Source organism: Octodon degus, unplaced genomic scaffold (assembly GCF_000260255.1).
Source record: "Octodon degus isolate 3935 unplaced genomic scaffold, OctDeg1.0 scaffold00412, whole genome shotgun sequence".
In the NCBI taxonomy this organism is placed as follows: domain Eukaryota; kingdom Metazoa; phylum Chordata; class Mammalia; order Rodentia; family Octodontidae; genus Octodon; species Octodon degus.
In genome coordinates, this window is record NW_004524988.1 from 391261 (window position 1) to 402760 (window position 11500).

Sequence of the window (11500 nt, forward strand, 5' to 3'; positions counted from 1 at the left end):
CTATAATAAATAAGTAAGTAAATAAATAAATAAATATCTTTCCTGAAGAAATGAAAACAAAGCTTTTATGAATAAAGAGCAGGAGAAGGGCTGAGGGGAGGACAGGGGAATGAGAAGCAAAGAAGCAAGACATGTCATGTGCAAGTACACTTTCCCTATGATGAATGTTATCATTACCTACATCTAAAATACACCAATAAAATAAAAAATTCAAAAAATAAATATCCTTCTGATGGGGTGAAAGAGACTCATTTTGTTTTGCAACTCCATTGTAAAAGTCACAAATTCACTCAAAGTGTAGATAAACTCACTCTAACCTCTCCCATGTAGCTCATAGAGATACAAATAAAGTGTTAAAACAAATTGGGAAGTAAGCTAAATGTTAAACGATGATGTCCCATGACCTGTAGTTGGTCAACAATGTCTGGGAAATGTAAATTTCATGTATTCTTATAAAATTCCTGAGAATGAGATGATATGATGATGTAGTTACTATGGAAACTTAAAAGTGTATAACATGGAAGTAAAGTTCAAACCGGCACAGGCATTTTGTTTTTCCTGATTAGGTATCAGGATGCCAGTACCTGACCTCAATAAAACTTCTTTGTCCCTATGTTTTCTGTCTCTCATGAGTGCTTCTGTAACTGCCACAATGCTTCTTTGATCATGGTAATATTCTTTTCCCCAAAAACCACTGTAAATACTACAAATTCAGCCTTCTCATGTTTCTTTCCAATAGGGTTAACAGTATATCTTTATCAAAATTTCACTTTTATCTAATTGGTTCCTTTGAAACTAAGTCCAGATAGAGGTAAGAAGGAGAGAAGCGAGTGGAGGAGAAGAATTGAGATGTGTCATTTACAAGTACCAACTCTCTATGATGAATGTAATCATTGTGTACTGCAAAAACGTACTAATAAAATTAAAATTTAAAAGTCAGAGGGCCAGTCAAATAGCTCAGCAGATTAAAGCACCTGCAAGCAGGTGCAGGGGCCAGGGGTTCAATCCCCAGGCCTGCCATGCTGGCCCCACCCCCAGGGCTCGCTGAGATGGCCATTGAGCCTGGGCGTGGTGGCTAGCAGCTGTAATCCCAGCCCTTGGGAGGCTGTAAACAGGTGAATCACTATGAGTCAGATCTAGTAATGAGACTCTGAACACCCTGTAGACCTTTCCCTAAAATACAAAAATAAATAAATAAATGAATAAACAAATAAAATTTAAAAGTCAGTAAATGTTACATTGGAAATCGGAAATTTCTCTGTTCTGAATTTTGTATAATTTCTCCTCAAAATAGTTCAATATTTTTTTCCTTTATGAAAAAAATAAAAATAAATGCGTTTATTTGGCTGAAGATGTTAGTCTGCAGTAGAGCTCTTTCTTTGCATGTACAAGGCCCTGGGTCCAATTTTTATCTCCACAAAAATGAAAACAAACAAAGTGCATTTTTAGGCAGACACAGGGATCAGGTTTGATCCCTGAGAGCTGTGCTGGCCCCCCGCCAGGGCGCACTCAGAAGGCTGGATGTGGTGATGCGCACCTATAATACCAGCGCTTGGGGCTGAAAACAGGAGAATCACTATGAGTCCAATCTATGTAGTGAGATCCTGTAGACCCTGTCCTAAAATACAAACAGAAAAAAAAGTGAATCTGAGAGATGAAAGGTGAGCAATTATATGTTATAGTGTTTGTAATATCAACTTTAAAAAACGTGGGATTTTCTCCTAGGGATTCAATATAGGACTTTCTATGTGCTAAATACATTCCCTACCACTGAGCTACATCTCCAGCCCTATTATACTACCCTATTAATTTCGCATTTCTGTTTCTTATTTGTTCATGTGAATTTGAGTTAATATCTGTGTCATTCCTCTATTGCAGGAAGTTTTGCTCCCATCCACATCAAATGTACTGCTACTGGGTATTATATTGTATTTGTATATTTTATAGCCCCTAGGCATATACCTTTTTATATAATTGGGGGTTTTTTTGGTCTTTTTAGGACAGAGTGTACAGGGTGTACAGGGTCTCACTGCACAGATCAGACTCATAATGATTCTCCTATTTTCAGCCTCCCAAGCACTGGGATTACATATGCATGCCACCACGCCCAGTCTCATTCACCATCTCAGTGCATGGGGGGTGGGGAGCGGCACAGCACTGTGGGGATCAAACCCTTGCCTTCATTTTTTTAAAGATAGTTCTTCTTTTGGTTTTTAAGCTTTACTATTTCTTCAACAAACATTGAGTTCACTATGCAAAACACTTCAACAGCACAAATTGTCTAAGATGTGATCTTTCAAGTTAAATTGTTTGCAATCTAGTTCTATCTACAATGAAGTTAAAGATAACTTCAGAATGTCAGATTGCTTGTAATGTTTTTTCTTTTAGCACTTTGAATAAATAATCCCACTGTTTCATGGCTTCCATTGTTTCTCATAAGAAATGACTTTATAATATTGTTGGGATTCTTTCTATATGTTAAAGTTTTTCTTTCTTTTTTTTTTCTTTTTTTGGTGGAACCAGGGATTGAACTCAGGCCCTTGCACTTCCCAGGCAAGCACTTATTCTACTTAGCCATCTCCCCCACCTCTATTTCTTTTCTTTTCTTTCTTTCTTTTTTTTTGTTGTTTGTTTGTTTGTTGTTGTTCTCGTTTTCTGAGACAGGGTCTCACTGTGTACTTCAGGCTGTTCTTGAATTCATTATACAACCCAGGCTGGCCACAAACTCATGACAATTCTTCTGCCCTGGCCTTCTGAGTGCTGGATAGGCATGCACTTATTACTACCATTCCGCTTATTATACTTGGAGTTTCTTAAATATGTAGGTTATTTTTTAAATAAAAATTGGAATTTCTCAGATATTTCCTTAAATAATTTTTTCTTCTCCTCCTTCTGTCTGTTCTCCTTATTGTTCAGCAGTTATGTATATATTAGTGGGATTAATGTTATCCTGCTTTTCTCCAAGTTTTGTTCATTTTTCTTCATTGCTTTTTTAAAATTAATTTTATTGAGAAAAAAATTATAATGTGACAGCTTCAAAACAGGTTGGTAGGAGAGTTACAATTAATACATTGCATATTGTTGTCTTTGTAGTAGTCATTCATAGCACAAGATGCAGACATGATATCCTGTCCAAACACTATTAGTACAGATCTTTCCTCTTATTGAATTAGGAGAAAGTAGCTATATATCTATCCTATTTTGTATATACAGATACAAAATGGTCCTTCATTTATATCACCTTTTTTGTTCAGTTTTGTCAGAGATGGGTATTCCATTGCCATCCAAATATTGTAGGGGCACAAATTCAACAAAATATTCCAATATAGTCCAGTACTCCACAATAGTAGTGGGTTATCTACAGGACTGACAATATCTGAATTTGATAACTTGAGCCTTCCACAGCTCAGCATATTAACATGGTTTCACTTTTCATACCTCGTTTCTACACTTTTCTGCTGGATGGTTAAGACCAAGATAAAGCAAGACCTAAATAACAAAAAAGGTAATTTTTGTATCTGACATGGTCAGTCAAGTCCGCTCAGGACTTATGGCGAAACCCTGTACAGCACTTTGTAGATCCTTTGTCAGTGTCAGCATTGTGATGAGTCACAGCCATTGCTTGGCCAATTTGCTCTTTGAGAAAGCCTGAGAGAATGTTTTCTCTCCATGTAACTCTCTTTAGGCACACACTACATCATCGATCACATTCTTCTGTGGCCCCATAAATCTTGAAAGCAACTAAGATGCCCATCACCTGAAGAATGGATGAAAAAGATGTGGTATTTGTATACAATGGAGTATTACTCAGCTACAAAGAATGATAAACTAGAAGCCTTCATATTTAAGTGGATGCCACTTGAAGATATACTCATAAATGAAATAAACTAGACCCACATGTGTAAATATTGTATAGTTTCCCTAATATAAGAACTCAAAAGAAGAAATACAAATAGAAAGGTATAACACAATTAAAAAGAAAGTGATAACTTGAGGATTAGATGAAAAGAGGGCAACGAGAAAAGCTAGGAAGCATGACAAGGGCAAAGCCATAACTTTATATGTACAAGCTAGGTAAGGCAATGATCCTGAGAACTATCAGAAGGTTGTTGAATCTAGCAGTTACTGGGTGGGATTTTCACCCTGACTAACTAGATATGCTGATACATGTGAAATGAGCGACTGCAAATTAGATAGCAATGTGTAATAGTAGGGTCATGCTTGGAATGCCTGTCATTCTGGTCTTCTAAATACGTATTGCTTGTCATGACATACCAATTATGGCCAGACTGTATCTCAAGTAAATTTTTTTAAAAAAAAAAAAAGATGTTCCATCTTATGCCAAGATATTTGTTATTCAGACAGATAGTGAGGTTAAACCCACCTGCATATGTTGTAGTGCAATAATAAGCTTCTCTTCTGCAGGGTTAACAACCTAAGTTTGCAGACCAAAATCAGAGATGAAGAAGGGCTGCAAGGGCAGCCAACATTTTGCCCTTAGTCTTTCAAGGTCAGTGAGGACTCAGGACAGAGGAGAACCTGTACTGTAACATCGTGTAACTCAGTTGTGCCCCAGATTTTCATTGCTTTTTCTCTGTATAATTCAGAATGGAAAAAGTCCAGTTGATCTGACTTTGAATTTTTTGATTTTCCTTCTTCCAGCTAAAGTCACTGTTGAGCTTCTTTCCCAAAATTTTTACTTCTCTTAATGTACTTTATCAACTCCAAAATTGTTAGCTTTTTGCTGCATAAATTATTTATCTTTATCAATAGTCACTATTTTTTATGTAGGTATCAACCTACCTGCAAGGTGCAGGCCGGCAATCCCTGATGGAGACGAATGAGGACACAAGAGACAGAGAGTGTCTTTGCCAGGGTCAGGGGACTTCAAACGCTGAGATTCATTGAGTAACAACAAAGGCATAGAGTTCTGCTGAGCACAGATATTTGTTTTAGGCAGAAAGGCAGGCAAGCAAGATTTGGTATCAGTTTGGCTTAATAATTAACTGATTGTCCCCTAGAGAGCTCCCTTACAGGAGCTGGCAAAACATCTCATCTTTAAGATATTTTGACTCCTTAGGTTTAGCAGCCTTCCATAATCTGAGTCAACCTGAGCTGATTTTGATCACTGGGTGTCATGAGGAACTCCACAGATACCTCCTTTCTGTCTTTAAGTATGGTTTTCTGTGGTTCTTGGAATTTATTTATAATGGCCATTTTAAGACATTGTCTGTTAAATCTGATATCTGAGCCATCTCCCTGGCAATTTCTATTACTTCTTTTTAATTCCTGCACATGAGTCATATGTTCTTATTTCCTTGTATGTCTCATAATTTTTGAATACTTATTTTCTTTCTTCAAGATCTTTTTGTTCAGCTGTCTGCCTGCGTTGGTGTCAATCTGTACGAGATTCTCCTAATTGCTAGTTGATTTGCTCAATTGTTTCTGACAGTGCCCTGGGGCATAAATTACTCTACAGTGTGATCCAATTAAGTTTGACCCTTCCCAGAAATAGTTTTTAAAGCTAATTTTCAAAGTTCATTCTGACCCCAGGAAAACTTTTACTGGCTGTCTCTTTACTTGATTCTTTCTGGAAACTAGTTGGCTATGAGTTTACCAGACTATTCTTAATGCTTAGCACCAACAACATTATTTTTGAAATTATCCTCAGGCTTGAATTTTCTCCTCCATATAAAGTCAGTTTTATTGGATTCTTTGTAGCTATCTGTTCTTGTGGCCAGTCTTCCCCCCGTACAAATCCTTGTACTATTGCTCTGGAGTATGAAATAGGGACTCTTCTGCTTCTCTAAGAACACAGACCCTGTATTATGGGCTGAGTACTGGGCCAGGGCAATAGCCTGTGCTGTTCTCAGCTTCCTCATACCAGTGTGGAATCTTCCTTGTATGAGTACATCTGAGCAAGCAATATTAAGATCTCAGCATTTTCGCCTGCTGTAGTTGAGACACAGTTTGCACCCTAAAAGTGGTGGGTGGGTTGAAGAAGAGATCCCGGGTCTTTTGGCTACACTCATTGGAATTTGTACTTTTTATAACATTGTGTGATGCATGAGAAATATCAAAGCCGGTAGCCTTCCTTTGTGTGAAAGCAGCCCAAACTTGATTTCAAGGCAGACAAGAAGCCATGTCTTCTTGATCAAATAAGCCAAATTGTAGCTTTAACTGCACTGACTTTGGCAGGAGAGAGAGGAACTAGGCTATGACTCAAGTACCACAAACTCTCACTATTCTTACTAAAATTTACGTTTTCTTAAACACTGCTTGTTTTGCTTTGAAATATTAGTGAAATTTCCGGAAGCTTTAAGTGGCTATTTTATCTTACTTTTTATTTTTCGTCTTTCGAGACAGTGTTCAGACTGGCAATGAACATTGTGCTCCAAGCTTGCCTCAAACTCATAGGAATCATTTTGCTTTAGTTTCTTGAGTCCTGGGAATATACCTAAGTGGTTGGTTTAAAACTAATCTTTATCAGTTATGGCTCCTTTTCTGGAGAAATGGCCTATAGAGCTTCTTCACATTTTTCCAGAAGTCAAAACTTTTGTATATATAGAAACTGACACTAATGAACATCTTTGAGGGCAGTCAAATTCAGTAACAAATCAACAAAGGGGAAGGGGGAAAGTTACTGAATAAATGAATTTAGGTTACACAGAGTGCCAATTTACAATGGCTTGACCTGCAATTCTTTATTAGAATGATAAAAAAATGATATTCAGTCAAAAAAATTCTTTGGGTTTTGAATTTTATACTTTTCTTGTGCTAGAATATGTGGTGTAATAATGATCTTGCAATGCTGAGGAGAAGCAGAGCACCACAGTGCCCAGTTCATCATGTGATTACAGAGGAAAAGAATTGATACTTAGCAGGGTAACGAGTTGCTAAGGTAAGATGTTTGGTAAGTTAGGCATATTTAATACATTTTCACCTTACAATATTTTTGATTTGTAATGGATTTAATTTCATTGTAAATCAAAAAAGCATCTGTATTTGCAACAGCTGTTCATATCAACAGGGGAAAGATAAATTGAGACAAATATGTGTTTGGAATAATTAAACCTCCTGGAGGAAAAAAATAAAATGGAATTTTTCTCATATTCCATCTAGAATAAATTCCAAATGCACCAAATATTTAAAACCAAACCCTGATGCAGAATTAATAAGAGAATTGTGCATAATCATGGAATAGAAAAGGACTTTTACATGTGCCTAAAATAAACTCATGTCAGTAGCTTAAAATCAAAAGATGGAGAAAGGTATATCATGACAGCACCAATCAAGAGAAAATTTAAGTTGTGTTAATCAGGCAAACTACACTTTTGAGTAAAGACACTTCTCAGGAATAAAGGAATGTTGCATAATAATGTTCTAATTTGTCAGAAGACAAAACATTCCTACAAGTGTATATAACTAATCAGAAAGCTTCAAAAATGTGAATCCCCCAAAAAAGGTTAGAAAGAATGAGTAGATCCATGATTCCAACAGGGGACATCAGCACAATTCTCTCAGTAATTAATACAATATTTTACATAGCAAATCAAGGACACTAAATAACTTGACAATAATATTATCAGACTCTCTAGTTGATATTTATAGAGCACTAGCCCAATAGTAGAATATTTATTCAGATTCTTTCCAAGTACAATGGAATATTTGACAAATTGGCCATATCTTCAATCACAAATGTCTTAACAAATGTCAAAAAAATAAAATCATTCTCTAATCAGAATGGAATTAAACAAGAAACAATAGTAGAAATATCTCAATAAACCAAGTGATAATTCATAGGTCAAAGAGGAAGTATAAAGGCAAGTTAGAAAGTGTTTTGCACTAACCTGAAATGATACCACAAAATATCAAAATTGGTGGTATGTAGTTAGAACAATGCTTAAAGGGATGTACCTAACAGGAATTCTTTGCAGTACAAAAGAAGAAAGTTCTCAATTAATAGTGTAAATGTCTAGCTTCAGGAACTAGAAAAAGAAAAAAAAAAGTAAACCTAAAGCAAGAAGAAAGGGAAAATATACAAATAGAAATAAACAAAACTTAAAATATGGGAAAACCAAAATAAACCAAAGCAAGTATTGGTACAGGTCAGTACAATTTATGATTCACTAGAACAAATGAAAAAGAGAGAATATACAGTTTACTTAAGTATAAAATGGATGATAATATTACAAAGTTCACAAAAATAACACAGCTATTAAAGGATAATTCAAACAACTTTGTGTACATGTATTCAATAATTCATATAAAATGAAGCAATTCCTCAAAAACTACAAACAGAAAAAAATGCAACACCTATAATGAAATAGATAACATGAAGAGTAGTATAACTACTATAAACATATTTACTTCATTGTTAAATGTTTCAGAAAAGTGTAAATGGTTTTACTGGTAACTTTGATCAAACATTTAAAGGAGAATACTGGACTCCTACATAATAAATATCAAAAAACTGGTGAAAGAATAATTCTTAAATCATAGGAAACCAACCTGACTTTGATATAAAAACAAAACAAATAAAATACCATAAAACCTATAGACCAATAATAATTCATGAATATAGACCAAAACTTCCTAAACAAGATAGCAGCAAATATAATAACCACAGTATAAATAAAAAGCATAGGGACGCGGGCCGAGGAGTAGTAGTGCACCACGTTGATACCTCCTAGCACAGCTGCTTGCACCCCGACTGGCATCAGGATGTTGAAGAAATTCGACAAGAAGGACGAGGAGTCAGGTGGAGGCTCCATGACCAAGCTTTTTCAGTCCAATGACCCCACATTGCGGCGAATGTGCTACTTGACCATCAAGGAGATGTCTTGCATTGCAGAGGATGTCATCAGTGTTACCAGCAGCCTGACAAAAGACATGCCTGGGAAAGAGGACAACTATAGGGGCCCGGCTGTGCGTGCCCTGTGCCAGATCACTGACAGTACCATGCTGCAGGCCATTGAGCGCTACATGAAGCAGGCTATTGTGGACAAGGTGCCCAGTGTCTCTAGTTCTGCCTTGGTGTCTTCACTGCACCTGCTGAAGTGTAGCTTTGACATGGTCAAACTCTGGGTGAATGAGGCTCAGGAGGCTGCGTCCAGCGATAACTTCATGGTTCAGTACCATGCACTGGGGCTCCTGTACCATGTGTGGAAGAATGACCGCCTGGCTGTCAACAAGATGATCAGCAAGTTCACCTGGCATGGCCTGAAGTCACCCTTTGCCTACTGCATGATGATCCGAGTGGCCAGCAAGCAACTAGAAGAGGAAGACAGCAGCCGCGACAGTCCACTGTTTGACTTCATTGAGGGCTGCTTGCGAAACAAGCATGAAATGGTGGTGTATGAAGCTGCTTCAGCCATCATCAATCTGCCAGGCTGCAGTGCCAAAGAGCTGGCTCCAGCGTTGTCAGTGCTCCAACTCTTCTGCAGTTCTCCCAAGGCTGCGCTCCGCTATGCTGCCGTCCACACTCTCAATAAGGTGGCCATGAAGCACCCATCTGCTGTGACCACCTGTAACCTGGACCTGGAGAACCTGGTTACGGACTCAAATCACAGCATTGCACACACTGGCCATCACCACACTGCTCAAGACAGGCAGCGAGAGCAGCATTGACCGTCTCATGAAGCAGATCTCATCCTTCATCTTGGAGATCTCTGATGAGTTCAAGGTGGTGGTTGTCCAGGCTATCAGTGCCCTGTGTCAGAAATACCCTTGAAAACATGCTGTCCTTATGAACTTCCTGTTTACCATGCTGCAGGAGAAGGGTGGCTTTGAGTACAAGCGTGCTGTCATGGACTGCATCATCAGTATCATCGAGGAGAACTCTGAGAGCAAGGAGACAGAGCTGTCTCACCTATGTGAGTTCATTGAGGACTGTGAGTTCACAGAGCTGGCCACACGCATCCTGCATCTTCTGGACCAGGAGGGGCCCAAGACCAACAACCCCTCCAAGTATATCCGCTTCATCTACAACTGTGTGGTGCTGGAGCACGAGGTGGTCCGTGCAGGTGCCGTGAGTGCTCTGGCCAAATTTGGAGCCCAGAATGAAGAGATGCTGCCCAGCATCCTGGTGCTGCTGAAGAGCTGTGTGATGGATGATGACAATGAAGTAAGAGACCGAGCCACCTTCTACTTGAGTGTCTTAGAGCAAAAGCAGAAGGCACTCAATGCTGGCTATATCCTAAACGGTCTGACTGTGTCCATCCCTGGGCTGGAGAGGGCTCTGCAGCAGTATACTCTTGAACCATCAGAAAAGCCCTTTGACCTCAAATCTATGCCCCTGGCTACCATACCTATGGCTGAGCAGAGACCAGAAAGCACCCCTATCACAGCCACCAAACAGCCTGAGAAAGTGGCAGCCACCCGGCAGGAGATCTTCCAGGAGCAGTTGGCAGCAGTGCCAGACTTCCAAGGCCTGGGGCCCCTCTTCAAGTCCTCACCCGAGCCTGAGGCCCTCACTGAATTGGAGACGGAGTATGTAGTCCACTGCACCAAACACGTCTTCACTGAGCACATGGTGTTCCAGTTTGACTGCACAAACACCCTCAATGACCGCATGCTGGAGAATGTCACTGTGTACCTGGAGCCCACTGAGGCCTGTGAGGTGCTCTGCTATGTGCCTGCCCGAAGCCTGCCTTATAACCAGCCTGGCACCTGCTACACACTGGTGGCACTGCCCAAGGAAGACCCCACAGCTGTGGCCTGCAGGTTCAGCTGCATGATGAAGTTCACTGTGAAGGACTATGACCCCACCACAGGGGAGATAGATGAAGAGGGCTATGAGGACAAGTACGTGCTGGAGGACCTGGAGGTCAGTGTAGCAGATCACATTCAGAAGGTCATGAAAGTGAACTTCGAAGCAGCCTGGGATGAGGTAGGGGATGAGTTTGAGAAGGAGGAGACATTCACGCTGTCTACTATCAAGACGTTGGAAGAGGCCGTGGGCAACATCATGAAGTTCTTGGGAATGCACGCATGTAAGGTCAGACAAAGTTCCAGACAACAAAAACACCCATATGCTGCTCCTGGCAGGTGTGTTCCGGGGTGGTCATGACATCCTTGTACATGCTCGGCTGTTGCTTTTGGACATAGTGACAATGCAGGTGACAGCCTGAAGTTCAGAGAAGCTGCCAGTTGACATCATCTTGGCATCTGTGGGCTAGGAGGCCTCCCAACACTATGCAGAAGTCTTGCCTTTCTTTTGCGGGAGTCTGGTGGAAACTCCTTCCCCAGCTTGTGTACTCAGAAACAAATCTATCATTGCGGTTTTGTGTTGAATTCTGTTCCTCTTGTTAAGAACTGCTGAAAAATAACTTCAAAACGGGATGATTTTAGCTTTTTCTAGATTGTGTTATTTGCCTGCAAGGGAAGAGACATCACAAAGTTTGGACTCATTCTTGAATTTATCCCCAAGAAATGTATCCCCTTTGTATACAATAAACAAGCATGTATTTTAAAAAAAAGCATAATGTAACATTATTAT

The 11500-nt window shown here is 39.4% G+C and overlaps 1 pseudogene across 1 annotated transcript; it reads left to right on the forward strand.

Moving 5' to 3' along the window:
* Window positions 1-8724: 8724 nt before the first annotated feature.
* On the forward strand, window positions 8725-11295 carry LOC101589411 (annotated as a pseudogene). Its single transcript, XR_192945.2, has one exon. The product of XR_192945.2 is annotated as a coatomer subunit gamma-1 pseudogene (transcript).
* The last annotated feature ends 205 nt before the right edge of the window (window positions 11296-11500 follow it).